Source organism: Malus domestica, chromosome 10, assembly GCF_042453785.1.
Source record: "Malus domestica chromosome 10, GDT2T_hap1".
NCBI classification, from domain to species: Eukaryota; Viridiplantae; Streptophyta; class Magnoliopsida; order Rosales; family Rosaceae; genus Malus; species Malus domestica.
The window spans coordinates 16312314-16330087 of NC_091670.1; the positions used below are offsets into that span (position 1 = coordinate 16312314).

A 17774-nucleotide genomic window follows, 5' to 3' on the forward strand; every position below is an offset into this window, starting at 1 on the left:
CCGTCCCCGTGTGGACTCTCCCTAACCTGCCCTCTATCTTTATTTTTTTATTCCATCTTTCTTTCCAGCTGCAAAGCTTTAGCTTTTTTTATTCTTTTCTTTCCTCTTGTTCTCTGCTTTTGACTCCTTGGATTCCTTCTCCGCGTCCAGCTGCAAAGCAGCTCTCTCTCTTGGATCCCTTTCACGTTTTCTGCTTTTCTCTATTGCTCACGCTGTCTCTCCACTTTCTTCTCCTACAAACACAATAAATTAAAAGTATCATAAATACTTAAAGCTTTAACTAAATTAGACAAGACAAGAAAAGAAATATAAAAGGATGAAATATATAGTTTAAATATTGGTTTATCATTTAGCGTCACAATGGGTTGGCAATATTGTAATTTAATTTTGCTTTTGACGAATTTATTACATAAAATTTCACTTGTTCTATTTTTATTTTCTTTGCATAACAAAACCTATAAACACAAAAATAATATAAATAGCTCAAAAATATAAGGAACTAACTAAGAAAAGACGAGTGAATTTGAAGTAAAAATATATATAAATATCATCCGATCAAATACCCCCACACTTAACTTTTGCTAGTCCTCAAGCAAAACAAAGACAACAAGAACAAGAAGTAACAAGAAAAACATTAGTTTCTCCCTATCTGACCCTCATAGAATTTCATTTAAGAAAACAAATCATCAAGAACCATAGCTAGCATCAAGGAACTAATCCAAGTTCATCTTCCTTATTCAAATATTAGCAGTAGTCTTCAAATCATCCTTGAAGTGTAGTGTGTGAGATAGCCATGCTAATGCAATTTCAAGTTTTTATTTTTAAAATCATCATATGCAAACTAGTGACCTTCTCACGGGATATGCACTCAATCACACATGTGTTTAGTTTTAATGTGTTTCGCTCAAAGAAACAAATGTGAAATTTCTACCATAAGCTTGCATAAAGATCACTTCTCCACAGTCATAATTGCAAAACTTAAATCAAGAGGACTTTTATTGGATGTAATGAGGTTTAGGGAGAGGGTTATTGAAATGAAAGAATAGGAAAACACAAGTTCCAAGCTATATTGCAAGCAATTCTTTTGTTTAGATTTATAAGAACTCAATTTTTCCAGCGATTCTTCTAGCACCTCCAACCATACCCTTAAACTGAAACTTTTAAAAAAAACTTTTTATTTTCTTCCCTTTTTTTTTTCTTCGTATACAATCTTTCTTTTTCTTTTTCTTTTCTCTCTTTTTTTTTTTTTTTTTTTTTTTTTTTTTTTTTTTTTTTTTTTTACAAACATGAAATACCCCCACACTTAATCTTTTGCTAAACATCTTCACAATACTTCACAAACGTTTCTCATAAAACAATCTCACATTGCTCACTAGCTTGCTTGGAAAGGGTAAGGAAAAATGTTTCAGGTATAAGGGTAGACATATCTGGTGATAAGAAATAAAAGGCTCAACATACATGGCTCAAATTGGCAATCTAATGATATCATTTTTCTTTGGGAAACATGGTTATTTGGGCCATAGTGGTAAACCTAATGCCTCTATCATTTCCAAGTTCATGCAATCAATGACAAACATTTCGAAAGATCGTTACGCAAGTTCTAGAGATGTATCTCACATAAGTTCATCACACATGAAAGAATAGGAGTGTATGAAAAATGCACACACTTTCAATAGGCTCAAAAACTCACATAGGAATTATATATGGTCACTAAATTCACATATGAAGCTTTAATTCATACTTTAGTTTCACATCAACAAGGCTATGTGCATTTGGTTTTTCAAAGATGGTCAAACATGTACAAAACTAACAAGAGAATTAGGAATTTCACAAAATACATGTTAACTAAGTTCTTGATGATCATGGTTCAAATTTGATCCAATTATATCATTGGGTAGGGAAACTAACAAAAAAAAAATCTAATTCAAAACAATAAGGGAAACAAGACAATATTTTTGGATTTTTTAAATTTTCCGATTTTTTTTTTTTTTTTTTTTTTTTTTTTAAGAAAACAAAAACTAACAACACAGAAACAAATGAAATTCTAGAGATTTCTACCCCCACACTTAAACTGGACATTGTCCCCAATGTCAGAAAACACTATAATGCAAATAAAAATAAAATAAATAAATAATAAGAAACAAAATAAAACAATTGGACTGAAAACTTCCCTAATTTGCAGTAAAATCAAGCGATGACCCCCAAGCTAAAATTCTGCAATCAACTTCAAGGGTGGAAATAACTAAAAGTTCCTGCAAAGAAAAGAAATAATTCAGTTAAGTACGCAAGAAAATTAATTAAAAAAAAAAAAATTGCAAACGAAAAATTGAAAATTACGATAAAAGATAATGAATAAAACTAATAAGTAATCATTGGTCGTGCTTGTTGACTTTCCACAGCTTTCCTCTTGAACAGGGTGACACTTAGCTTTTCACTTGCAAGTGATGATTTTATGCTATTGTACTGCAAGGCTTTGCTCTTTGGGAATGTTGCAGTTCCTTATTTGTTCTCCAAGCAGATGTGGCAGCTTCTCTAGTTCTTCATCTCAGACTCCTTCTGCTGGGATGATTGTGCAAGCTGCATTCTTCTCTGCTTGTTTCCTCTGCATGGCGGGCAGGCACGAGGGAGAGGTGTTGGTCTGTTTCTTTCTTCAATCTTTCCAAGTGCCCACCTCTTGCTCTCTTTCTCCTTGTCCTTAGTTGAGGATGAATCAGCACGTTGTCTCCACATGCTTCGAGGTATCATCTTCACTTCCCTTATACGTAAGAGACGAAGAGGAAACACAAGATGATGAGTACTCGAGAGCAAGTGCTGGCTGGAGAAAGGACAGGGAGAAAGCATGATATGAGATACTCTTGCTTTCAACCTTCATGATATGAAATACTTTTGCTTTGAATGGGTTGTTCGCAGGAGTATCCCAAGGAATGAGGAACACAGAGTAACTTAGGAGGATTCTTTGGGAATGCATTTTCGGAGATGAAGAAGTGTTGAGAGGGTGTGCTGAGAGAGTGTGCTTTTGCTGTGGAAGGCGAAGGTAGAAACTTATAGGGCTTTTCTTCACAACCGGAACTATTCTCTCACTCATTGTCGGCAGCCGGTGGATGGATGAATAGTACACATTACGCGCTTTCTGACAAAGCTGCCCGTAATTTCCGCAAAGCAGATTCCTCATTGATATCTGGAATCGGCGCTTCGAGCTCTGAGCAACGTCGATTGTAGAGGTAGCATGTGACACGTGCGGATAAATCTGGAAAAGAAGATTTGCCCGTGGGTTGAAGCCCAGCTTTTGAGAAAGCTAGCGTGTCTTTGACTGTTGAATTTCCCTCTTCGATTTCTGAATTGGTGCTTCGACAAACTGCCCGAGAATTTCGCAAAGCAATTTACGTGTGACAAGTGACGACACGTCTGGACAAATTGATCTTTTGAAATCCGGGGTTCGGCTCGTGGTTTCTGAGCAAGCCCAGCCTTTAAGAAATGAAACGCCTCTTTTGAGAAAAGAATCCGGCTTTTGAGAAAGGAGCCCCGACTCTTCGATTTGCGAGAGGACGCTTCTCTGAGGAGCGCCTCTCCGATTTCTTCTTTTTATAGAGGCGTTAAGCTTGTTCCACAACACACTTGAGCACCCTCCTGTAAACACTCTCTTCTTGCACTTGTTTAATCTTGATCATTCCGACTCTCTTCTTTCTTCACCACCTCTGAAAAATGTCTGGCCCTTCCGATCGTCGTTTTGACTTGAACATTGGTGAAGAGGCAGCTCCGCCTTCACCAGACAATATATGGCGCCCATCCTTCATATCCCCTACCGGTCCTCTTACCGTGGGGGATTCGGTGATAAAAAATGACATGACCGCTGCGGTGGTGGCCCGAAACCTTGTCACTCCCAGAGATAACCGACTGCTCGCTAGACGGTCTGATGAGTTGGCTGTGAAGGAGTCTCTGGCTCTTAGCGTGCAGTGTGCGAGTTCCGTATCCAACATGGCCCAACGCCTATATGCCCGAACCCGTCACGTTGAATCGTTGGTGGCTGAAATACAGAGTCTCAAAGAGGAGATTAGAGGACTCAAGCATGAAAATAAACAATTGCACAAGCTTGCACACAACTATGCCACAACCATGAAGAGGAAGATTGACCAGATGCAGGACACCGATGGTCAAATTTTACTTGATCATCGGAGGTTTGTGGGTTTGTTCCAACAACATCTGCCTTCGTCTTCTGGAGCGGCACCGCGTAGTGAAGCTCCAACTGATCAACCTCTGCCGCCTCCTCCTTCTGTGGCCCCGCCGACTGCTGAAGCCCCGCCTACTACTGAAGCACCACCCGACCAATGAATACTATTAGTTTACATTATTGTAAAATATTTGTACTTTTTTTTTTTTTTAATTTTTAAATTTTTTTTTTTTTTTGCATTAATTTTAAATTTTATCTTTTTTTTTTTTTTTTTTTTTTTTTTTTTTTTAATGTGTAAATTAATGTAAAGAGACTTTGGTTAACCTTCCCCCACACTTAAACTAAATAACACAAACTCACAGAAATCAACCAAATAACACAACTAACTAAACAAAACAAAATGAAAGCAGTAAAGATAAGGGTGGAAGAATGCAAAGCTGATTGGGTTAGTGATTCCAAAGTCTCCCTTCGTTGAATGCTTGGGTTGCCTCCCAAGAAGCGCTTGATTTAACGTCTTTAGCCGGACGCATCTTTCCTTTAAATTTCCCTCGGCTCCATTTGAACCTAAAATCAAAGAAAGAAAAATAAATCAAATATCAAAAGTAAAATACACAAACACCAATATAAACATAAACAAAAACAAAAATAAAAGGATTAGCAAAGTTGCTAATCCCCGGCAACGGCGCCAAAATTTGATGTGAAAATTACTTGACACACAAATTAAACCCTCTTTTTGACAATTGTAGTATAGATGTAAGTAGGGTATCGTTCTAGGCCGGGGATTAGGAGGGATTGCTAATCTATTCTAAATTAATTTAAAAATATTAAATAAGACTCAAGGACACAAAATTAGGCTAAAAACTCTAATAACTCGAAACACACTTAAAATGACTCAAAATAATGAAAACAATTAAATTAAACACTAGGAACTGAAATGGACGGAAATTGAATTAAAAGACTAACAATAAAGAAAACTAACTAAATAATATAATTTAATAATGGATGGGTGTTTGGTTTTGATGAAAAGTAAATTAAACTTAATTAAATTACAGAATTGATAAAAACATAAAATTAAGGTAAAATGATAAATGACGGACTAGCTAGAGGGTTCTTCTCCACACATGTTATACTTGCATACAAAATGATTTCCAATTGTTCATTTAATAAATTGTGAATCTCTGTCACAGCCCGCGCCGGAATTTTTAATTCCGAGGACATGAAATTACGGAAATGTCCCTAATACGTGACTAAGGTATAATTTTCACGTTCGTTATATCTAAGCTCCAAAAAAATTTGGTAATTGGAGTGGAGACTTAGACTTAAATTTTATGTTGGAATTTTATGAAATTGGGATTGGTTTGGACATGTGGGATCCCCACACCTCAAAACCCTCCCCATTTCCCGTATACTGTCCTTCATACTCTCTCTCTTCCTCAGCTCTTCCTCAGAAACTCTCATTCTCTCTCTTCTTCTCGAACGCACGGGCAACCACCAAAACCACCTAAAACCTATACCAACGTTCCATTTAAGACCACCATCGTGATCCTGGGGACTTCACGAGCACGGGGATACCAATTTCAGGTGAGTTTCACTTCGAAAACCCTAGTTCTAAAGTTGCCGTGAGATGACACTGTTCATGAGCTTTGAATTGGTTACGTTTTAGGCTAAAACAAGATCACAGCGAGTTTAGTAAGGTCCCAAGGAAGCTCGGAGTGCTTCGTTGGAAGTTTTTGGACGTAAGAACACGGAGATCGACAAGTTCAAAGTTTGGCCGGAGCTTTCGAGGCGTTTTCCGGCGAATCCCCGGCGAGTTAGGAGTCGAGGTAGGTATCAATCTCTTCGTCTCGTCAAGGAATACAACTTTCCTTTTTGTTTCACTCAATTTCGTTGAGTATTGAAGAAGTTATACTCATTTGAAAAATACCCAGTTTCCGGCGACCTCCGAGGCTTTCGAGGCAGTTTCCGGCCAAAAAACAGCGAACTAGGTGTTGTGCAAGGTACCATTCTCTTTGTCTCTTCAAGGGCTACAACTTTCGTTTTTGAATCACTTGATTTCGTTGAGAAATGACAAAGTTATGGCAATTTGAAAAACTGCCCGGAAAACGGCCGCCGGAAAAACCAGTCCGGCGACCCAAGGAAGAAGAAGGTGCTACAGTAAAAATAAAAAATAAAAATAAAATTATTTTAAAAATATGTCGACGTCCGTGACGTCGAGTAGATCACTGTGGTATATTCATATACCTAAATTGAACACCGTATGAGAAAGTTATTAAGGATTGTTGGTTAGGTGTTCAAATAACGTTTTATAGTTTTCACATTAGGTGAAAATGTGAATTGATGATCCGACCGTTGGATCATCACCAAACTTTGATACGTTGTAATACGTAATATTTGAGGATTATAGGAACTTACAGATTGGGAATCCGATTTGCGGATCTTCCGAAATTGGAGTTGTAAGTCCATAATATAGAATGTTAACCGTCACTTAGTTTTGGAAATTGACGGAAATCCAACCGTTTGATAGTAATGAAATTTTAGGATGTTATCCTAGAGATATACTGTGGACCTCTGGAAGTTATGGATTTAAAATCTGAGTGGCAGATCTTCCGGATCGAACTACGTAGTGACGTATTTTATATAAGTTAAATATTATATCGATATGAATTCTGAGGTTGGATTTGATTTCTATTCTAGGCGGCGATCGTCGTGACGCCTTGATGTGTGGTGCTAGGGAGTTGTTGGATGAACTCCAGGTGAGTGGGCAGTTTTGTTTTCCGTATATATATATATACTTAACGTTTTCCCAGAAATTGAAAATGCATGAAATTATGTTTAAAATGAAATGCATATGAGTTATGTGGAAAAACGGGAAGTGAAATACCATGCATAGAATTGATATGAAAAGTATATAGAAATGTGAGTTGAAATGCCATGCATGAATTAATATATGATGCATATGTATGAATTGGTGCGGTGGACGCACAGGTAAGAATTGATTTATGATGCATATGTATGAATTGGTGCGGTGGACGCACAGGTAAGAATTGATTTATGATGCATATGTATGAATTGGTGCGGTGGACGCACAGGTAAGAATTGATTTATGATGCATATGTATGAAATGGTGCGGTGGACGCACAGATGAGTATTTAATTACTGTTATGATGATGATGATATATATTGAGCTCAAATCCTGCACCATGGTTTAGTGCTTATAGTATTCACCGCATCGCACGCTCGCCTTGGATCCAAGTAGATGCTAGTCGTACAGTCCACGCGGAGTGGGTACGACAGGCCAGTCGCGAGAGTGTTAGTGAGATTCCGACTGGTGGGTGACCTTAGATTATGTGCACAGATGATTTATGAGAAGCACTAGAGCGTAACTTGTGTGCAGAAGGCCGGACGGGTCACAGAGGTGACTCCGGTAGAGTGATAATGATAGATTTTGAGCTCTAGGTTCAACCGTATAGGGCTATTAGAGGGCCTACGGTTGATTACTTTCTTGCACCTGATATGATTATGTTGATGCATTCATACCTTATTACTGTTGAGATAATGTGGCATGGCATAATTAATATGAGAAATGTTGAGATGACATGGCATGGCATGATTGATAAAGAGATAATGTTGAGATAGTAAAAATGAAGTTTTGAGAATATATATGTATATTTATATTTTACATTTCTGGGAAAGTATACAGGTTTTACGGAGAGGGGTTACAACGTTTTGAGAAATGTTTGGATTTGGAAAAAGAATTGTTTTACTGACACACCCCGTCCCGAAGGAGGGCATGCTGGCCGTCACGTGAGAGTGACGTAACCATTTGCACAGTACGGAAGCTTTAATTATACAATTTATAAGTTGATACACCCGAAGGTGAGTCCTAATTTTGTCCAATCTGTCAGAACACCGTCGAATTCCTCGTAGTCACCACACCTTTGTGATTCCTGAACCTGGAGGGGCGCAAAACCAAAATTGAGCATTCCAAATAAGTACAATACTAACATAAAATAATCTACCGGTTTGCTTGCTTAACGAATCCACGAATGAGTTATTAATATTACGGTCTGCAGCCCGCAATACTGATAAATCATCGTTGTCTCGATAAGTAGGCAACCACTTTCAAAGATATAACATTACTATTTTGTCACTCAATGCAAAATACATACACTCGTCTCAACTACATTTATTTACTACTCTCTAGGTAATAACATACATAATAAGAAATATATATTGTATCAGTTAATTATGTTCCATTAGATTGGTTGGTTATAATTGTGACAAGACGAAATGTTATGGGAAACCAGTACTTTCCATCGATCTGGATGAACAGAGATTACTTTTGTAAGTATGCAAAATGGATTGAGTCAGGCTGTTATTTATGCTGGAGAGCAAAGAGATTGTTTTCGAAAGGCTGTCAAAAATACTTAGCTCATGTGGTGCTAAATGATGTTGTTTGGAGTAGTGTGAATAATGTCGAAAGAGTTAGACTTTTCTTGATGTCTTCCTTGAAAGTAGACCTGGATTGCCTTCAGGCAGAGATATGAGGTTCATTATTGATTTGTTGCCAGGTATAAATTTATATTGGAGATTGGTTCAGGATGAGTTAAGGGAATTGGAAATTCAGTTGAGAGAATTGGTTGATAAAAGTTTTATTCAACCTAGTACAACACTTTTGAGGAGCCCAGTTTGTTGGTGAGGAAGAAAAATGGATCTTGAGACTGTTCATTGATTATAGACAATGGAGTCGGGTAACGATTGAGAACCGTTATCCATGGTGATGTACTGATGTTTATTTAACCAGCTCATAAGTAATTGCGAAGATTCAAAGATTGAATTGAGATCTGGTTACTACCAATTGAATATTATAAGTGACATTGATCATAAGATGGTTTTCTGGACTCGTTATAGTCTTTATGAAGTTTGGTGATGCTATATGGATACTCATGCTGTTTTATGAGTTATTGGATGAAGTATTCCAATAATGCCTTGATAAATAGATATCATTTTCATTGAAGATATTCTGGCATATTCTGAGCCAGAGCAGAGCATGTAAATGTATTAAGTCGGTGGAACAAAGATTGGAAGAATGTCGGTTGTATGCTAAGTAGCAAATGCTAAAGTTAGATGAATCAGGTGGCATTCTGAGATTTGTTATATATTCTTAAGGTATTCAAGTGAATCCTTAAAAGATAGCAGAAATTGAGGAATTGGAACAACCACGAACTGTAATTGAGATTCGGAATTTCTTAGCTTACCAGGCTATCTTGGATGGTTGTGAAAGATTTTTCAGTCATTGCTTTGTCATTGACGAGACTGTTGAGAAAGGAGGTTATGTATGAGTGGGAAGGAAATTGTGAGCAAAGGTTTCAACAACTGAAGTATTTCCTCACTCATGCACGTATTTTGGTATTCCCAAAGAATAGTGGTAATCATAAATTTTTAGTGATGTTTCTTGAATGGTATTGGAGGCATGTTGATGCAAATGTTAGGGTGATTGCATACGTTTCACGATAAATGGAATCTCATAAGATGAATTACCCTACGGGTGACTTGGAAGTCATGATTACCATTCTTGCTGTGAAGTTATGAAGGCATTATATTTGGTAAGAATGCAAGATTTTTACGAATCCAAAAAGTCTTCAATATCCATTACTTGGAAGGATTTTGATATGAGGCAGCGAAAGTGAATTGTATTGCTTAATGAACATGATTGTACGATCAGGGTGATCGTAAAGTTTGTTCTAGCTCAAGCACTTGGTGAGAAGACTACAGTAAGATTAATGTCTGGCACGTTTGCCAAGAGTATCATCTTGTGGATTGAAAACCAACGGAAGAAAAATTAAGAATGGAAGATCGAGAAGAAGTTATACTTGTTAAGTAACAAGTTAGTACATTTACTCCAGTGTTGAGTAACAACCTTTCCCAGACAGTGCACCATTACTTATTTGTTTTATGGAAAAGAGAATTGGATTACGGAACTGCTAAGTTTCTTAAGTATGTTGGTTGTGCAGTTTCCGAAGTAACGTCATAAGGACCATGAAATGTGTCACGTGAGTCGGTTTTTGATGACTTGTGAATGGAATGTTTCTGGGTAGAGAAAGATTCGATCAAGAAAGAGTTTTAGTAGACCCTGAGACTATGGATGAGTCTCCTCAAAGTATTCAGGTGATTAAGTTAACTTGAAGTAACCAGGAATGGCAAAAGAGATCAACAGATGGATATGCCACTAATCGAGTGTGTAAGGTAAATGGTTTGATATTTTTGGAAAATTCACCGCGAACAGAAATGACGAGAATTGGAAAAGAGACAAGATAAGATTTAGACACATCAGACCATTTTTTTTTTCTCACTAAAGGAATCAATAAAGTTGCATACAAGTTTGTGATGCCTTCAGAATTGGCTAAGGCACATAATGTATTTTGTGTTCGATGCGTTGTCACTAAGTGGCAGGGTCGTTACATGGGACTTTGGTGCAACTATTGAGAATTAAGCCGGATATGATTGGTGAGGAACTAATGTCGACTTTGGATTGGAAAAAGAAGGTCCTAAGAATTAAGACAGAGTAAGTAGTAAAAGCTTTGTGAAGGAAATCATTCAGTAGAAAATTGTGTGGGAGAAAGAGAATCGGATGAGAGAGATTTATCCGAGGCTATTGTATGAGTATAGATGATTTGGTTGGTTGCTGGAATTTCGGGGACGAAATTCTATAAGGAGGGGAGATTGTCACAGCCCGCGCCGGAATTTTTAATTCCGAGGACATGAAATTACGGAAATGTCCCTAATACGTGACTAAGGTATAATTTTCACGTTCGTTATATCTAAGCTCCAAAAAAATTTGGTAATTGGAGTGGAGACTTAGACTTAAATTTTATGTTGGAATTTTATGAAATTGGGATTGGTTTGGACATGTGGGATCCCCACACCTCAAAACCCTCCCCATTTCCCGTATACTGTCCTTCATACTCTCTCTCTTCCTCAGCTCTTCCTCAGAAACTCTCATTCTCTCTCTTCTTCTCGAACGCACGGGCAACCACCAAAACCACCTAAAACCTATACCAACGTTCCATTTAAGACCACCATCGTGATCCTGGGGACTTCACGAGCACGGGGATACCAATTTCAGGTGAGTTTCACTTCGAAAACCCTAGTTCTAAAGTTGCCGTGAGATGACACTGTTCATGAGCTTTGAATTGGTTACGTTTTAGGCTAAAACAAGATCACAGCGAGTTTAGTAAGGTCCCAAGGAAGCTCGGAGTGCTTCGTTGGAAGTTTTTGGACGTAAGAACACGGAGATCGACAAGTTCAAAGTTTGGCCGGAGCTTTCGAGGCGTTTTCCGGCGAATCCCCGGCGAGTTAGGAGTCGAGGTAGGTATCAATCTCTTCGTCTCGTCAAGGAATACAACTTTCCTTTTTGTTTCACTCAATTTCGTTGAGTATTGAAGAAGTTATACTCATTTGAAAAATACCCAGTTTCCGGCGACCTCCGAGGCTTTCGAGGCAGTTTCCGGCCAAAAAACAGCGAACTAGGTGTTGTGCAAGGTACCATTCTCTTTGTCTCTTCAAGGGCTACAACTTTCGTTTTTGAATCACTTGATTTCGTTGAGAAATGACAAAGTTATGGCAATTTGAAAAACTGCCCGGAAAACGGCCGCCGGAAAAACCAGTCCGGCGACCCAAGGAAGAAGAAGGTGCTACAGTAAAAATAAAAAATAAAAATAAAATTATTTTAAAAATATGTCGACGTCCGTGACGTCGAGTAGATCACTGTGGTATATTCATATACCTAAATTGAACACCGTATGAGAAAGTTATTAAGGATTGTTGGTTAGGTGTTCAAATAACGTTTTATAGTTTTCACATTAGGTGAAAATGTGAATTGATGATCCGACCGTTGGATCATCACCAAACTTTGATACGTTGTAATACGTAATATTTGAGGATTATAGGAACTTACAGATTGGGAATCCGATTTGCGGATCTTCCGAAATTGGAGTTGTAAGTCCATAATATAGAATGTTAACCGTCACTTAGTTTTGGAAATTGACGGAAATCCAACCGTTTGATAGTAATGAAATTTTAGGATGTTATCCTAGAGATATACTGTGGACCTCTGGAAGTTATGGATTTAAAATCTGAGTGGCAGATCTTCCGGATCGAACTACGTAGTGACGTATTTTATATAAGTTAAATATTATATCGATATGAATTCTGAGGTTGGATTTGATTTCTATTCTAGGCGGCGATCGTCGTGACGCCTTGATGTGTGGTGCTAGGGAGTTGTTGGATGAACTCCAGGTGAGTGGGCAGTTTTGTTTTCCGTATATATATATATACTTAACGTTTTCCCAGAAATTGAAAATGCATGAAATTATGTTTAAAATGAAATGCATATGAGTTATGTGGAAAAACGGGAAGTGAAATACCATGCATAGAATTGATATGAAAAGTATATAGAAATGTGAGTTGAAATGCCATGCATGAATTAATATATGATGCATATGTATGAATTGGTGCGGTGGACGCACAGGTAAGAATTGATTTATGATGCATATGTATGAATTGGTGCGGTGGACGCACAGGTAAGAATTGATTTATGATGCATATGTATGAATTGGTGCGGTGGACGCACAGGTAAGAATTGATTTATGATGCATATGTATGAAATGGTGCGGTGGACGCACAGATGAGTATTTAATTACTGTTATGATGATGATGATATATATTGAGCTCAAATCCTGCACCATGGTTTAGTGCTTATAGTATTCACCGCATCGCACGCTCGCCTTGGATCCAAGTAGATGCTAGTCGTACAGTCCACGCGGAGTGGGTACGACAGGCCAGTCGCGAGAGTGTTAGTGAGATTCCGACTGGTGGGTGACCTTAGATTATGTGCACAGATGATTTATGAGAAGCACTAGAGCGTAACTTGTGTGCAGAAGGCCGGACGGGTCACAGAGGTGACTCCGGTAGAGTGATAATGATAGATTTTGAGCTCTAGGTTCAACCGTATAGGGCTATTAGAGGGCCTACGGTTGATTACTTTCTTGCACCTGATATGATTATGTTGATGCATTCATACCTTATTACTGTTGAGATAATGTGGCATGGCATAATTAATATGAGAAATGTTGAGATGACATGGCATGGCATGATTGATAAAGAGATAATGTTGAGATAGTAAAAATGAAGTTTTGAGAATATATATGTATATTTATATTTTACATTTCTGGGAAAGTATACAGGTTTTACGGAGAGGGGTTACAACGTTTTGAGAAATGTTTGGATTTGGAAAAAGAATTGTTTTACTGACCCACTCAATTTTGGTTTTGCGCCCCTCCAGGTTCAGGAATCACAAAGGTGTGGTGACTACGAGGAATTCGACGGTGTTCTGACAGATTGGACAAAATTAGGACTCACCTTCGGGTGTATCAACTTATAAATTGTATAATTAAAGCTTCCGTACTGTGCAAATGGTTACGTCACTCTCACGTGACGGCCAGCATGCCCTCCTTCGGGACGGGGTGTGTCAATCTCAATACTCCAGATTAACCGTGAACAGCACTTTTTTAATCTTCAAGTTTTCCTTAAGTTATTGAATTGGACGGGAAAACACATACAACAATTCAAAACATTCTTCAAAAGTCCCCTACGTGAAAAGCACAATAGAGATACAATCAAAGATCATTAAACTTTGTGAAAACTATAAGCATTGACGAGGTATTCGTAACTATGAAAAGCATGATACTCTTGCCAAGAATTTACTTAACGTGATTGTGACTAGCAACCTTTACTACTTGTGAAAATAAGTTCATAACGATTAGGTGAAATTCACTTATATTCTAGCATCAAATTCATGCATGTAAATTAAGCGTGCACTCTCAACCAACATACACAAATCAGTTTTTATACGAACGGATAAGTAAATTGAATTCACAACTTATAACTCACAACTGAAGATAATCAATTCATATTACAAATATATTCATGGTTTCGAATTAACCTCTAACCAACATAAATTTAATTACACATTATTAAAAACAGAAATAAAAGAGAAGTTTGGAAAAATTAAACCGAAAGAGAGAGTGCTTCAGTGTTCTGTCTGTCCCTGCGCACTGCTTCTGCTCTGCTGCCGCGCCTCTGACCTGCCCTCTGACTTCCGTCAGTCTCTCCTATTTTTCTGTGCAGCCTCACGCTGCCCAAAGGCAGCTTATTTTTCTGCGTCTTTTCCGCTTCTCCAAGTCTCTCCGCGTCAATCTCCCCCAGCTGCAAAAGCAGCTCCCTGACTTCCTTCTGCTTTCCGTCTCTCCCTGACCTCACTGCCAAAGGACAGCGTTATTCCCCCCGTGTCTCTATCTCCACGCAGCTCAGCTGCTTCTGTTCCTGTCCTGCTGCACGCTGCCAAAGGCAGCTCTCTCCTTCCACCTGTCTCTCAAGCTGCCAAAGGCAGCTCGGCTGCTTCTTTCCGTCCCTCTCTCCCCCCCAGCTGCCAAAGCAGCTTTTCTTTCCCTTTTATTCTTTCACCGTCCCCGTGTGGACTCTCCCTAACCTGCCCTCTATCTTTATTTTTTTATTCCATCTTTCTTTCCAGCTGCAAAGCTTTAGCTTTTTTTATTCTTTTCTTTCCTCTTGTTCTCTGCTTTTGACTCCTTGGATTCCTTCTCCGCGTCCAGCTGCAAAGCAGCTCTCTCTCTTGGATCCCTTTCACGTTTTCTGCTTTTCTCTATTGCTCACGCTGTCTCTCCACTTTCTTCTCCTACAAACACAATAAATTAAAAGTATCATAAATACTTAAAGCTTTAACTAAATTAGACAAGACAAGAAAAGAAATATAAAAGGATGAAATATATAGTTTAAATATTGGTTTATCATTTAGCGTCACAATGGGTTGGCAATATTGTAATTTAATTTTGCTTTTGACGAATTTATTACATAAAATTTCACTTGTTCTATTTTTATTTTCTTTGCATAACAAAACCTATAAACACAAAAATAATATAAATAGCTCAAAAATATAAGGAACTAACTAAGAAAAGACGAGTGAATTTGAAGTAAAAATATATATAAATATCATCCGATCACTCGTGTGAAGTAGAAAACGCGTGAAGTTTACTATTAAATCATCCAATGGTTGCTGACCAGAGCGAAAGAATAGTACCGGTTATTAATTTCTATACATGTCACCTTCACCCTCCATTGCAAGGCATACATACATAACCCTTCTTCTTCTCCGAGAATGCCTTTCCAACAAACCCTCTCGAGTCACTCAGTGTTCCCTATTCCTTGGGGTACCTCTGCAAACAACTCATCCAAAGCAAAAGTATTTCATATCATGAAGGTTGAAAGCAAGAGTATCTCATATCATGCTTTTTCCCTGTCCTTGTTTTGGGACAAGGAGAAAGAGAGCAATCAACCAACACTTGGAATCAATCTTCCGATCTGGAACTGACTACCTAGAACCCCTTCCTGATTGCTTACCTAGCCTTGCTCTCGAGTACTCATCTTCATCTACCACATCTACTTGGGGAACAGATAAGGGAAGTGAAAATGATACCTCGAAGCATGTGGAGACAATTTACCAATTCATCCTTAGCTAGGGACAAGGAGAAAGAAAGCAAGAGGTGGGCACTTGGAAAGATTGAAGAAAGAAACAGACCAACACCTCTACCTCGTGCCTGCCTGCCGTGCAGAAGAAACAAGTAGAGAAGAATGCAGACTGCACAATCAAATCAACCCAGCAGAAGGAGTGTAATTTGAAACCAAGGAACTCTGATATTCCTCGCTCAGAATTCCATACCAGTTCAAGATCAAAGCTGTGGAAAGTCAACAAGATCATCTATCTCCAAAAATAGATTTGCGTTCTTAAACTCTACTCTGTCTGTTTTTTTTTTACTTTGCTATACTTGTCATGTTTATTCGTTGTTTGTTTATTTGCTTGTTTTTTGTGAGTTTATGCTTGAAACATTGAGGACAATGTTTGATTTAAGTGTGGGGGGTAACCATTGTTTTGCATGAAATTCGTAGGAGTTTATCACCCATTACTTCTAGGGTTGTTCCTTGCTGTTTTAAGTGTTTTTAAGCTGTTTTGACATAAAAATCCGAAAATCTCATAAAAATTTGAAAAATTGTTTTGAAAAACCTAAAAAGAGTTGTTTTTGTATGTTTATTTGTGTCTTAGGATACCTTCCAACGCAATGATGAGGATTTGGTTTTTAATTACATGACTGTTAAAGAGAGTTATAAACATGGATGAAAATTTGATTTACTCTTTGGTGTATGCTTGGTTGTTGTTATAATTTATGAATTCACATGCAATCATAAAGGAAAAATCAATTTTTGTAACATGCTTGAAGGAAGGAACTCAAATGAACGCTACAACCTTGTGAGACTTGAACCTAAACGTTTATTTGGAGAGTTAATAATCTGTGCACTATTGTTTTCTAAAGTCGTTGCATGATCTCATTATTCTTTGCTTGGTAGCTACTTAGAAGGCGTTTCATCATTTAGTTCCAAATGCTAGAACTCATGCATATTTCATTCAAAGCATGCTATTGATTTGCATAACACATATTCAAGATGAAGTTGTGTAGTGACCACCACAGCCAAATTGCCGTGCCCTATTTCATTATGTGTTTAAGTTTAACCCCGTTGAGCCTTTTGTAGCCTATGTTCTTTGTTAACCCACACTATCCTCACCTAGCCTAGATTAGGACCATCCATACCCTTGTTCTTGAAGCTCAGTAAAACATAATTTAGAAGGAATTCCTTTTGTTGAACTTTTGCAGAAAAACAAGTGTGGGGGAAGTGATTCTTGTGCGTGCATGTGTGTGTGCCAAAGTCCTTAACAAGGCACGGGTAGAAAAGAAAAAGAAAAAAAGAAACATTCGTGGAAAATAGAATGAAAAGAAGAAAAGTTGTGAAAAGAGTGAAAAACAGTTGAAAAATATGTGAAAAAAGAGCTCTAAAGTGTTGTTTGTTGAAGAAAGGGTCTAAAACATTGAATTCGGCCCTAAGTGTTGCTTGAATCTTCCCTTTGTGTTTAAAAGTTAATGTTTGCATTATTAAGTGAATTCCAAGTGTCTATTTCATTACTTTGCTTGCTATTGCTTTCAGAACGTTTGTTATCCTTATCCTTTCTTTGTTAGCCATTACCCTTAAACCCCGTTACAACCCTTAACTTTATCTTGAGTGTTATGCGTTTCAATATGTGGAGTTTGGAATTGGTTTGAGCTTATGGTGTCACTGGTTTTTGCATCTAAGTAGTAGCATTCCATTCATGAGATCTTATCTAAACATGCTTAATAACTCCAGAAATTTGCTTTCTTTGTTATACATATATGTGAGTGTTCGTTTTCATGTTTACATCAATCTTCTCACATATAACTAGTGTAGGGTGTGTAGTCAGAAAATGTGAGAAAATAGAGAGTATCTTGTAAGGAATTGAGCAAATTCTCTATGGCATGTTACTACATTCAAAACATTGTTTTAATTGGTTAAATGTGAACTAGTAAGTGGTGACTGTGATTAAGTATGTGCTCAAGTGTGAAGATATCTAAAATTTGTGGGAATAATGATTTTTAACATGTCATGTGCATTGGATATCCCT

The 17774-nt window shown here is 37.7% G+C and overlaps 1 long non-coding RNA gene across 2 annotated transcripts; it reads left to right on the plus strand.

The window, feature by feature from the left end:
• Nucleotides 1-5553: 5553 nt before the first annotated feature.
• Nucleotides 5554-13629, plus strand: LOC139188836 (uncharacterized). Of its 2 annotated transcripts, XR_011572181.1 has the most exons (6): nucleotides 5554-5749; nucleotides 5832-5991; nucleotides 6097-6165; nucleotides 6863-6921; nucleotides 12408-12466; nucleotides 13512-13629. It is a non-coding gene; the product is annotated as an uncharacterized lncRNA (long non-coding RNA). The 2 variants fall into 2 exon arrangements; XR_011572180.1 differs by lacking the exons at nucleotides 5554-5749; nucleotides 5832-5991; nucleotides 6097-6165; nucleotides 6863-6921 and adding exons at nucleotides 8459-11294; nucleotides 11377-11536; nucleotides 11642-11710.
• Nucleotides 13630-17774: the final 4145 nt, after the last annotated feature.